General features: G+C 40.7%; 1 pseudogene; it reads right to left on the bottom strand.

Moving 5' to 3' along the window:
• LOC108441817 overlaps positions 1 to 12,552 on the bottom strand; it is a 42,238-nt pseudogene that overhangs the window by 5,883 nt on the left and 23,803 nt on the right.

Here is a 12,552-nt window from a genome sequence, read left to right as displayed (position 1 = left end):
TACTGCAACTACTATTTGGAACCATGAAAGCTGGTCCCCCTCCCCCTGCTCAAGCATGGGAGATGGAACACTCCACTTATAGGACAACCCCAAGTCTACATAACCCACAAACCCCCTAGGCTTGGATCCTTTGACCTGCAACAGGCTGCTGCCATGTTGGAACAAGCAGGTAAGTCAAACTCATCTCAAAACTAACAGTCATTTCAAATAAATAGTCATAGATAAATTGGTCATTCTCTACACCATCAGTTGGCCACCCTGAACAGTGCAAGATAATCACAATTGTTTTGATTTGTTTTGCAGAGTCTCAAAAAGGTCCGCCTGGTGTTTACCACCGCAGCCATGTGGGTAACAATAAAAAAGTCTTTAAAACTTGGAGGTTGTCTTGTGTTTTTGTCCCTTACAATAACTTACATCATGGAAGGGACGAGCTCCGTTACACACATACAGATCACATTGATCACATGAGCAGAGTAGCGAGTAGTTTGTTGTTGAGACCAAAACTTTCTATTCACCCCGGGTTGCTCTGCCAGCAGGTTCTCTCTCCCTATGGCTCTCTCTCGTCTTTAAACCGCTGCAACTGCTTTGTATTTTCTGGTTCAAATTCATTTGGTTCTACGAACTTTTGGAAACAGACCTCCTCCAAGTCCTCCACATACTCTGCCATCTTTCAAAACAGGTAAGAAACCTGTAAAATGCACTGTAAACTAAAGTTGTTGCTGGCCTTCATTGTGTTGAATGGCTGTAGCTACAGGCAAGTAACTACAAAAGGTTGTTAGGTTTTGTGGGAATAGTATGGTTTTAATAAGTTAACAAGGCAAGCTCTAGTGGATTTCTTATGATCTGGTGTGTCTGTCTGAAACGCGGGGGAGCGATGATGAGGAGGATGCATACACTGAGAGAAACGAGATTTATTAGGGGCAAATCCATAATCAGGGTCTAAATAGTCCAGGATCAAAGAGCCAACACAGAGAGATCGAGAGACAGACATGACCAAAACGAACACAGACTAAACTCACAACGGAGGCCAGAAGAAACAACACCATACAAAGACCAGCAAATAAATACAAGAACAACAAGGGTTAACAAGGCACAGGTGAAAGCAATCAAGGGTGAAGTCTAGAAACAAGGGGGCAGAACAGGGAAGAATCAAAGCAAGGAAGCACATGGACAAGACCAGAAGTAAACAAAATCACATGGAGGACTGGGAGGGGCCAATCGCGACACTGTCATATATTTAAGATGTCTATCTCAGCACTGTATAGGGACCTGGAAACCTGGCCTGAAAATTAGACCCCACAATAGGTAATAGCATAAATAGTACCTGATCTTCTTCACAAGAAGTGTCTCGAGTCCATGATTTGTGTACGTTGTCCACCTCTGTATAAGAGTTACCCATACTTGCCTATTAAATTCACACACCTCATAGAGTCTCCTACAAAAATGGCTGATGTAACCGAAAAATATTGTTCCAATTATTTATCAAAAGGGACGATGGACCATGCACAGTATGTCCAAAAAAAAAACTTTGGCTAAAACCAATCCTCTCATGAGTAGCTACTATAGCTGCTAAAAATAACCAGGGCAATCCAATTTACCAGTCTTCACCAATCTGGACACAATAATCTTATAGTATGGACTGAGCATCTCAGTAATGGAAGCACTCCATTACTCCCTGACTCTGGGCATGATATGCAGTAGCTTTATTGTGTTTTTTATTAAGTGACTTTAAAATTTGACCAAATATACTGGAAGTAAAATTAGGCTCGATATGCCAAAAACTGAAGCAAACTGAGTCGAGGTTTGGCAGTAATTGCATGAATAAACTGCAGGATGTCTAGTAGCCTGACACATTACAGTTAGCAGATACTTGTTTCCCACTTTAGACCTCAGCAATGTATCAACACAATCCACAATAAGATGCTCAAATGCCTTATAACGGGAATCGGTGCAGTTTGAACACTTGGTTAGGTTTTCCACTTAACTGACAAGCATGCCATGATTTAGTATTAGCAGCAGACACATCCCTTTTAAGCCTTTAATGCTTACAAGTAGCTGACACTGAGACTGAACAAACAGGCTGAATAAAGAGAGACTGAGACTAAACAAACAGGCTGAATAAAGAGAGACTGAGACTAAACAAACAGGCTGAATAAAGAGAGACTGAGACTGAACAAATAGGCTGAATAAAGAGAGACTGAGACTAAATAAATAGGCTGAATAAAGAGAGACTGAGACTAAACAAATAGGCTGAATAAAGAGAGACTGAGACTAAACAAATAGGCTGAATAAAGAGAGACTGCGACTGAACAAATAGGCTGAATAAACAGAGACTGAGACTAAACAAATAGGCTGAATAAAGAGAGACTGAGACTAAACAAATAGGCTGAATAAAGAGAGACTGAGACTGAACAAATAGGCTGAATAAAGAGAGACTGAGACTGAACAAATAGGCTGAAGAAACAGAGACTGAGACTAAACAAATAGGCTGAATAAAGAGAGACTGAGACTAAACAAACAGGCTGAATAAAGAGACACTGAGACTAAACAAATAGGCTGAATAAAGAGAGACTGAGACTGAACAAATAGGCTGAATAAAGAGACACTGAGACTAAACAAATAGGCTGAATAAAGAGAGACTGAGACTGAACAAATAGGCTGAATAAAGAGAGACTGAGACTAAATAAATAGGCTGAATAAAGAGAGACTGAGACTAAACAAATAGGCTGAATAAAGAGAGACTGAGACTAAACAAATAGGCTGAATAAAGAGAGACTGCGACTGAACAAATAGGCTGAATAAACAGAGACTGAGACTAAACAAATAGGCTGAATAAAGAGAGACTGAGACTCAACAAATAGGCTGAATAAATGAAAATGCAGCTGAATGTGGTCAATTTGAGTCTGCTTTAGAATGTCTTATATTCTTTGGCTGCTTGATGCAGATTCATGCTCTAATCGCAGTCTCTGATCTTCAGCTACACTGAGACACTATGGTTTTGGTAGTTTACTTATGGCTTGCATGTGAAATGTGGTGTGAAATGCTCAAGATAAGCCGCCACCACAGTCATTTAGTCATATGTGAACGAAACAGGCCTACTGAGTAACTTTTCTTCAGACAAATGTATTATAACTAAAGGAACGGTAATGCGAGAAAGAGAGAGCACATGTTTGCAACCTACTTAACTTGATCTGCTTTTCTTTATATACATACATAAAGAAATATATTTATATTTATATTAAGGAATATATTCATATATAATAAGTATCTTCCTCGGTCGTCTGCCTTCACACACATATCAACTTGAGTGACATCCCAGCCTTAATCTATAGGGTTTAATATGATGTCGACCCACTCTTTGCAGCTATAACAGCTTCACCTCTTCTGGGAAGGCTTTCCACAAGGGTTAGGAGTGTGTTTATGGGAATTTTTGACCGTTCTTCCAGAAGGGCATTTGTGAGGTCAGACACTGATGTTGGACGAGAAGGCCTGGCTCACAGTCTCCACTCACATTCATCTCAGAGGTGTTCTGTCGGGTTGAGGTCAGGACTCTGTGCAGGCCAGTCAAGTTCTTCCACACCAAACTCACTCATCCATGTCTTTATGGACCTGCTTTGTGCACAGGTGTGCAGTCATGTTGGAACAGGAAGGGGCCGTCCCCAGACTGTTCCCACAAAGCTGGGAGTATGAAATTGTCCAAAATCTCTTGGTGCTGAAGCATTAAGAGCTTAAGGTGATTGGAACACCTGAATTCAATGATTTTAGATGGGTGAGTGAATACTGTTGGCAATATAGTGAGGAGGGCCTGGGTTCGATTCCCCGGCCAGGTGACCAGGGTCGTCTCTGTGTGGAGTTCTCATGTTCTCTCTGTGTCTGCGTGGGTTTCCTCTGGGTTCTCCAGTTTCCTCCCACAGTCCAAAGACGTGTAGTCAGGGCAATTGGACATGCTACAGTGCCCCTAGATGTGAGTGTGTGTGTGATTGTGTATGTCTGTCTGTCTGTCTGCCCTGTGATGTACTGGCGACCTGTCCAGGGTGTATCCTGCCTCCGCCCAATGACCGCTGGGATAGGCTCCAGCACCCCCCCGCGACCCTGAGGGAGAAGCGGCTTAAAAAATGGATGGATGGATATATATATATATATGTATGTATATATGTATATGTATATTTACAGGAAAGAATATACCAGATCAATAAAATATTATTAATTAGATGATATTGGTAACACATTTTGATCAGTGCATAAACTCTTCCAATATAGACTAGACTCTTTTAAATGTGTGTGGGGTGGACATGGAGATCTTTCATTGTTTACTTGTAGCAAACATATCCAGTCACGTGGAGGCTGTACTTCAGCCTGGTTCTCTCTCACTATGAATTATTTACATGCTTCAAAATGGTGCTATATTACAGCGACCGAGAGGGATATAATAGGAAGGAAGTAAAATAGGAAGGAATTCTGAGACACACAACTTAGTAATCAAAAACTTTTACTTTTATGGTCTTCAGGGTGGATTTTGAGAATGACCTGACTGATTGTTGTTATGGGAACATGAGGCAGAATGGAAATGAACTCCGATATGTTGTATTAATATAATCAGGTAAAATATGTTCTCCATTATTTGATTAATTAGGACGCCACTGTATCTGCGTGTGTGTCTCAGAGTTGAGCCGCTAGCGGGAAATGATGGTGTAAACAGACGGGTGAAAACCCCCTGCTGTGAAAACAGTTCACACCTCTGTACAAAGATGGCAGTGCTTAGATAAAATAAACAACTTCAGCTTTCAGTTGTAAAGGACTTTGAATGAAAGCAGTGTTTGAAAGGTACCATATAAATAAACTGGCCTTGCCTTTCCTTTCTTCATATTGTAGCGTCTAGGCAAAGAACAAGTAGAAGGCAACATTGTTCATGTGGACAAATGCTCTTTTATTGAACAGGCTGTCCAGTGATATTGAATACAGCAGGATAGCAGACAGGTCACTTCTAGGTACATGATTTTGTTGTTTATCAAACAGCAATGATGTGAAGATGATGGCCCTAATATAAATGATCTCATATGTGTGGAACAGAGAGAGAGAGAGCGAGGAGCCCATCTCCTGTGGGACCTTGGGCTTTAGACCTGGGTCCCCTTAGCTTAAACATTCCATATGAAATTTCGGATGCCTCATATTTCACTCTATGGTAAGTGCCAACACCCACTCTAACTACCACACAGCTCAGCACAATAAAGCACAAATAATGCATTAACACATGTGCAACTAACAACCAGAAACATTAACAAGTCCAGGTCTTACCAGGAGAGATGTACCTTTCTGCACAGACTACAGCTGCCGTGATTCAATGACAGACAGTTATGTAACTGCCATAATAAAAGTAGCGTTGGAACGCAGTAAAAAACTTGCTCACCTAAGCAGGTGGAAATCTAATTTTATGAATACTGTGAAAAGGAGTTAACTTATATAACCAAAATATCTGTGTTACATTGTCCATTACTGTGGTCTATGACATCCTAAACTTATGATTTTATGATACCATAGACCATGAGACCACCACATAAGCTTGTGAAATGATTAGGAGTGGAAATGGAGCAGACCCGTGTGTGTGTGTATATGTGTGCGTGAGGACAACATGAACAGGCTGCTGACTGGCTACAGCTGCTAAAGGAGAACCCTATGCTGAGATATTTTAATCTGGTATTTTGACATAAATTGTTATGGCTGTATTGATTTAAAAAACAATAATGTGGTGGGTCGACCAAACCACCGAATAACAAACACATCAACACCACCCAAGAGTTAAGCTTAGCAGTTTTAATTTCTGACAGGGTCTTTACAGCTTTGAGGCCTGATTGTTTTTGTAGATGAGCGCTTAAAGGCAGGTGCAGGCCTGATAGTTTTCAGGCGCCACGCCGGAATTCCGGCATACCGACGTGTCTGCGAGAAAAAAAAAAGGTTCGCCTAGTGCAGGGGTCGGCAACCTTTTTGACTCAGAGCCATAAAAGCAAAATAATTAGAAATTTATTTCAGTGAGAGCCACATAATATATTAAAACGACGACGACATCTCACTCTAGCGAACGGGGGGTGGTGGGGTGGGGGGGGGTGACGACGCCGACATGTCAGTCAAGCGAACCGAAACTAAATACCGGACGCTTGTGATATTCTGCCCGAACATTTTTTAAATCTCAAAAATAATATACGTTAATTAAATTAATTATTTTCAAAAGCTGAGCTGCATCAGAGGGATCAAAGAGCCGCATGCGGCTCCGGAGCCGCGGGTTGCCGACCCCTGACACTTCTCTTGATCTGACATGCGCAGGTTTCACTGTAACCAACACCAAGGCCTAGCCTACTAGCCATTAAGCCAGTCAGAAACAGGGCGGCGCGGGACTTGCTTTGACCAAACAAATTGATAGATTCAGTAGGAAATCCTGGGAAATACACGTCGAATTTTTTTCCACTGTCAACGCGAAACATATAAACTCAGCCATGGAACACAACTGGGGAAAATGGAACTGAACAGTAATTTTAGGGATGTAGGATTATGAGTTTGTTGCACTGTAACTGTATCAAAATATTTAAAATAAATGGTGCATAGTTTGCTATTATATTTTTAAAAGAAATGAATGTGTCCTTGTTCATGTCATTTAGTCAATGGTTAGGCTACTAATCAATTCCTAGTTTACTTTGGAGTATTGTTATTGCCACCTGCTGACCGTTCTTGGTATGGCTGTAGTATCTGTAGTCTCCTATGCTATAGAAGCAATAAGGTATGTGACTAGTTAAAAACAGGTATGGATTCCTGAACAGGCCTGCTAGTCCCAAGAGTTCTGGTAATCTGCACAAGCTTCTGAAATATAGGCTTATATTGGGTTTGTTTATCTCATGTCTGAATGTTGTTCATGTATTTCAACAAAATTCAACACAATCTATCATTGAAGGGACTAATTCAAAAGCAAAAATTCTTTGACAGTAATGAAGATCAGGGTTATACATAGACATATATCTGCGCCCAGGGGCCAACAAGTTGTGTGTTAAGTGGTTTTCTCCCGAGCAGAGAAAAAAAGTTCAGGCTCAGGGTTTTTCCCACTATCACCCCTGCAGGTGTGATAATCATCATAATGCTGTTTGTAGACCAAAATCACAAAGTGTGAACAAACTCATTGATCACTGATAAAAATCTGTGGTCTTTTGGTGGTTGGTGCTCCAAAGTGACTGATTTAATGCCCCTGTGACCAAAGACAGCCAACGATAAGGTGTCAGAAATACTGATCCAGATTCTCTCAAGTGTGACCAGTGGCACTGAAACAGCCAATAAAGAGAACCATGGAATGATGTGTGTATCTGTCAGTTTTCAAAGAATGAGCTGTGGTGAAGCAGCAGAGCTAGCTACTGCGTAGAGGACAGGAAAAAAGCCTGCTGACCAGTTCTCTGTGGGGAATTCAATTTAGCCCTTTCCCCCAGCCAAGAACAGCTCCAGCCTCTTTCTCAGCTAATTCCCTCTCCCTGCTTTTTTTCCGAGTATACAATCGCCGACTGATTGTCGAGTCCTCCTGCCACCCACTTCAGACCAGCTGCCCACGCCCCAGCTACCACCACTTGCCTTGGACTAGCTGCCCACCCTACACTGATGTTCTCATAGACTCCCAGCTATTCCTACTACCAATACTACTGCTATTAATATTAGTAGTATAATCACTTGTAGGTAGTTTGACCAGAGGAGGATGGGTCCCCCCTGGTGAGCCTGGTTCCTCCCAAGGTTTCTTCCTCAGTTCTGAGGGAGTTTTTCCTTGCCACTGTTGGCTGCAGTATATGACTAGACTGATGCTTATACTACCTAATCAGTCTTATTCAGAGCTTTTGTGTTATTATTGTAGCATTTGACTTCAATAATTTAAAAAGATGTGATGTTAGGTATACCTGGGAAGACAGAGACAGCAGAAAGATGAGATAGGAACTGACTAGAGTGAGGTGTGGGAATAGAGGCATGGTTTTTAATGAGTACAGAGGATGTACATTTACGGCGTTTGGCTGACGCTCTTATCCAGAGCGACTTATAATTTGATCATAGACAGGAAGAGGAAGAGACAGGAGACAGGAAGAGGAAGAGACAGGAAGACGCTATGCTGTAGTAACGCAGACTTCAACGCGAACCTCGGCAATATTGAGCAAGGCAGCAAGTCAGTAATCTATAAACCACATGGATTAGTTTTCTTAGCCAACATAGTTATAAAACAAAGCTATAAAATTTATATTAATAAACTACTCACTACCGGAAGTACACTGGAGGACGGTGAAGAAGATCTGGACAGTCTGCAAGCTTACATCGACGAGTGTTTCGACCGAGTCGTAATGGGAAAACCAACCAACACTCCGTCCAGCAACAAAGGAGCTCCATCCACCAAGAGGAGTCGCCCAGAAGATTCACCAGGGGCTTCTTCTCAGTCCAGCGAAGTGGCGGACATTTTGGAGTCCATTGATAAGAAGCTGTCCAGTTTCGACGCTCGCCTCTCCATTTTGGAAATTCTTCACAAGGAGTTTCAGGCTCTCCGGGAGTCGGTAGAGTTCAGCCAACAGCAGGTGGAAGCACTCGCTGTGGAGAACGCCGCTCTCAGAGAGTCGGTGAATTCCCTCACCAAGGGAATGACCCGGCTCTCGGAGGAGAATAAAAAAATCAGGGAAACCGTCACCGAGCTCCAGGCCCGCAGCATGAGGGACAACCTCGTGTTTTCGGGTCTACCGGAGAAATCGGAGGAAAACCCGGAAACGACAGTGAAAGAGTTCTTGCAATCCTACCTGAAGCTCCCGGAGGACACCGTTAAAACCATCAATTTCGATCGTGTTCACCGTATAGGAGCTAAGCGACCCGGGGCACACAGACCCAGACCAATCATAGCCAAATTCGAACGTTTCAAGCAGAAAGAGCTGGTGAAGAGCCGCGGACGGGAGCTGAGAGGAACGGACTTCAGCGTCAACGATCAGTTTCCTAAAGAGATCCTGGAGCGACGCAAAATCCTGTTCCCTCTCCGGAAAAAACATATTCAAGAAGGTTCACGAGCTATCATCGCGGTGGACAAACTCTATATAAACGGACAGCTCTATCGCGACCAGGAAACCACGCCATGGCTATACTGATCAGGTGACCTGTGTATACAAACGCCTTTTTTCTCTATCTTCTTTGTTTTGTTTTTTTTTTTCTTTTTTTACATGTCTATATATAACAATTAATGCCGGTTTAGACAGCATAGTGGACTTTATGTTAAGTAATTATTATTATTTTTATTTTATTTATTTATTTTTTTTCTTTCTCTTTTTTTTTTTTTTTTTCTCTTCCCCTCATTCTTTTGCTATATTTGTCACTTTGGAGCACCCTTTCCTTTTCTTTTCTTTCTGCATCCAACATGTTTGCTACACAACACACACAATGCTATACAGGACACACAACATGCAGTGTACACTCACATACACATCCACACACACACACATCTTCAGTGAGCACGCAACACTTTCTCGATTAATTTCAATATGAGCACACTGAGGTTTGTTTCATGGAATGTGCGTGGAGTTGGTTCAAGGGAGAAGAAGGTGAAAATTATTAACCGATTAAACGACTTACAGGCTGACATTGTGTTCCTACAGGAGACACATGTGTCCAGAACATCTGCACACACACTCTCCTCTTCACAGTTTCCTCATATGTACTCAGCCTGTTACAACTCTAAACAAAGAGGTGTAGCTATATTAATTAACAAAAGGATAAACTTCTCTATTAGAAACACGATATCAGACCCCGAAGGCAGATTTATAATACTTAATCTATCTATTCAGAATATAGATTTATGTATTGCCAGTATATATGGACCAAATGTTGATGATCCCTCCTTCTTTCATACCTTCTTCACCTCACTTGCTGATCACTCTGATACCACAATTGTAATAGGAGGGGACTTCAACCTGGTACTTAATGCAGAGATTGACAGGCTTAGTACAGCAGTGAGTCAAAGAAACTGGCAGTCTGCAGACATTCTTAAACAATACATGAAGGATTTTGGTCTTTGCGATGCTTGGCGCTCACATCACCCCACTCTGAGAGATTATAGTTTTGTCTCACAAGTACATCACTCCCACTCCCGCCTGGATTACTTTTTAGTCAGTAGCTCCATGATGACGGAAATCACAGACACTCAGATACATCCTATCACTATTAGTGATCACGCACCTGTATCTGTGTCTCTGACACAGAAACGAGTTACACCACCAACTAGGAACTGGAGATTTAATACATCATTACTTAAAGAACAAGATTTCATTAATTATTTTAAACGAGAGTGGGCTATATACTTAGAACAAAATAATCTGCCGGAAATATCGCCATGTGTTCTATGGGAAGCAGGAAAGGCAGTAATGCGGGGTAAAATAATTTCTTACTGCACACATAAGAAAAATAAAGAAAAAACACTTATATTAGAATTGGAACAGAAAATTAAATCTTTAGAAAATGCCTATGCTGCATCAACACAAGAAAATATAATTAACAGCCTGAGGAAACTTAAATTGGAATTAAATGAAATACTTGATAAGAAGACACAATTTATGTTGCAGAGGTTGCGTCTGGAAAACTTTGAACATGGAAATAAATCTGGAAAATTCCTGGCCAATCAGTTAAAACTGAATAAAGAAAAAACAGCTATTCACTCTATTAAAGACTCGGTCGGTAATATTACTCATGACCCACAACAAATAAATAACTCCTTTAAAGACTTTTATGAAGCCTTATACTCATCACAGATTAATCCATCTGATGCTGAAATTGAAGAATTTCTTAATGATATAAATCTACCTAAATTAAATGAGGATCAGATTACAACTCTTGATTCACCATTTTCATCATCTGAATTCTATAAGGCAATACAGCACCTTCCAAATAATAAAGCCCCAGGCCCAGACGGTTTCCCAGCAGAGTTCTATAAAGAATTCTGGCCTGTGTTAGAACCTACTTTTTTCAGGATGGTGACTCAAATCAAGAATAACCACACAATCTCTCCAAACATGAACTCTGCCAACATTAGCCTGCTTCTTAAACCAGGCAAAGACCCAACACTTCCATCTAGCTATCGCCCAATCTCTCTTATTAATGTAGACCTTAAAATTATTTGCAAAGTTCTCGCAAGAAGATTAGAAAAAATCACTCCATCTATTATACATTCGGACCAAACAGGTTTTATCAAGGGCCGGCACTCAGCCGATAACACACGCCGACTAATAAATATAATAGACTACTGTTCCATTAACAAATTAGAAAAAATAGTAGTCTCTTTAGATGCAGAGAAAGCGTTCGACAGGGTAAATTGGAAATTTTTGTTAGCAGTTCTACATAAATTTGGATTTGGCCCATCCTTTATAAACTGGATCGAAACATTATACAGCTCTCCAAATGCACGGGTTAGGACAAATGATCTTATTTCACAAAGCTTCAGTCTGCAGAGGGGAACTAGACAAGGTTGCCCACTCTCTCCCTCAATGTTTATCATCTTCATTGAGCCACTAGCAGCAAAAATCAGACAGAATGTAAACATCAAAGGAATCCAAACAGAAAATACAGACCATAAAATAAGCCTTTATGCTGATGATGTATTACTTTTCCTCGGGAACTCACAAACCGCTCTTCTAAAGACAATCACACTTATAGATAAGTTCTCATCTGTATCAGATTACTCCATTAATTGGAGTAAATCAACAGTTTTGCCTCTGAATTGTAAATTTCAGAACATCATACCTACATCACTACAGTCGGGCAACATTAGATATCTAGGTATAAATCTTTCTCCCAGGCTGTTAGATCTGGTACAACTGAACCATATTCCTTTACTAAAAACAATAGAGGACGATCTCACACGTTGGAACTCTCTACCTATATCTCTCATGGGGAGAGTTGCCACAATAAAAATGATGATTCTGCCTAAAGTAAATTATCTGTTCTTAATGATCCCTAATAAACCTTCTATTGCTTGGTTTAAGTCGCTAGACTCAAATATATCTAAATTTTTATGGAAAAGTAAAACATCTAGAATGAGCTTGAAGACTTTACAAAAGCTAAAATGCAGCGGTGGTCTAGAACTACCAAATTTTTATCACTATTTTTTAGCCAATAGACTACAGTATGTTTCAAGGTGGATGAAATCAAACCGTTCAGACAGTCCATGGCTGGATCTGGAACAAACACTCTGTGGGAAATTGAAAATATCTGACTTACCTCTCATTAGCTCCAGCATTAAACATTACAATTGCTTTAAAAGCCTTACAATAAGCACCACCCTGATAGCCTGGTGGGAATTCTTAAAGATGGCTAAGTCTTCACTAATCCCTTGTAAATTAACACCCATTTGGAACAATCCCGATATATGTCGGAAAAAGACAGTACTGAATTTTTCAGAATGGCAAGAAAAAGGAATAAATAATTTAGAACATGTTATTCATGATGGGACCTTTATTTCATTTGAAGATCTTATTTTAAAATATGAAATTAGCAGTAGCAAATTTCTGGAATATCACC

The sequence above is a fragment of the Pygocentrus nattereri genome, chromosome 27 (genome assembly GCF_015220715.1).
Source record: "Pygocentrus nattereri isolate fPygNat1 chromosome 27, fPygNat1.pri, whole genome shotgun sequence".
NCBI lineage: Eukaryota > Metazoa > Chordata > Actinopteri > Characiformes > Serrasalmidae > Pygocentrus > Pygocentrus nattereri.
This window is presented reverse-complemented; position numbering and strand designations above follow the sequence as displayed.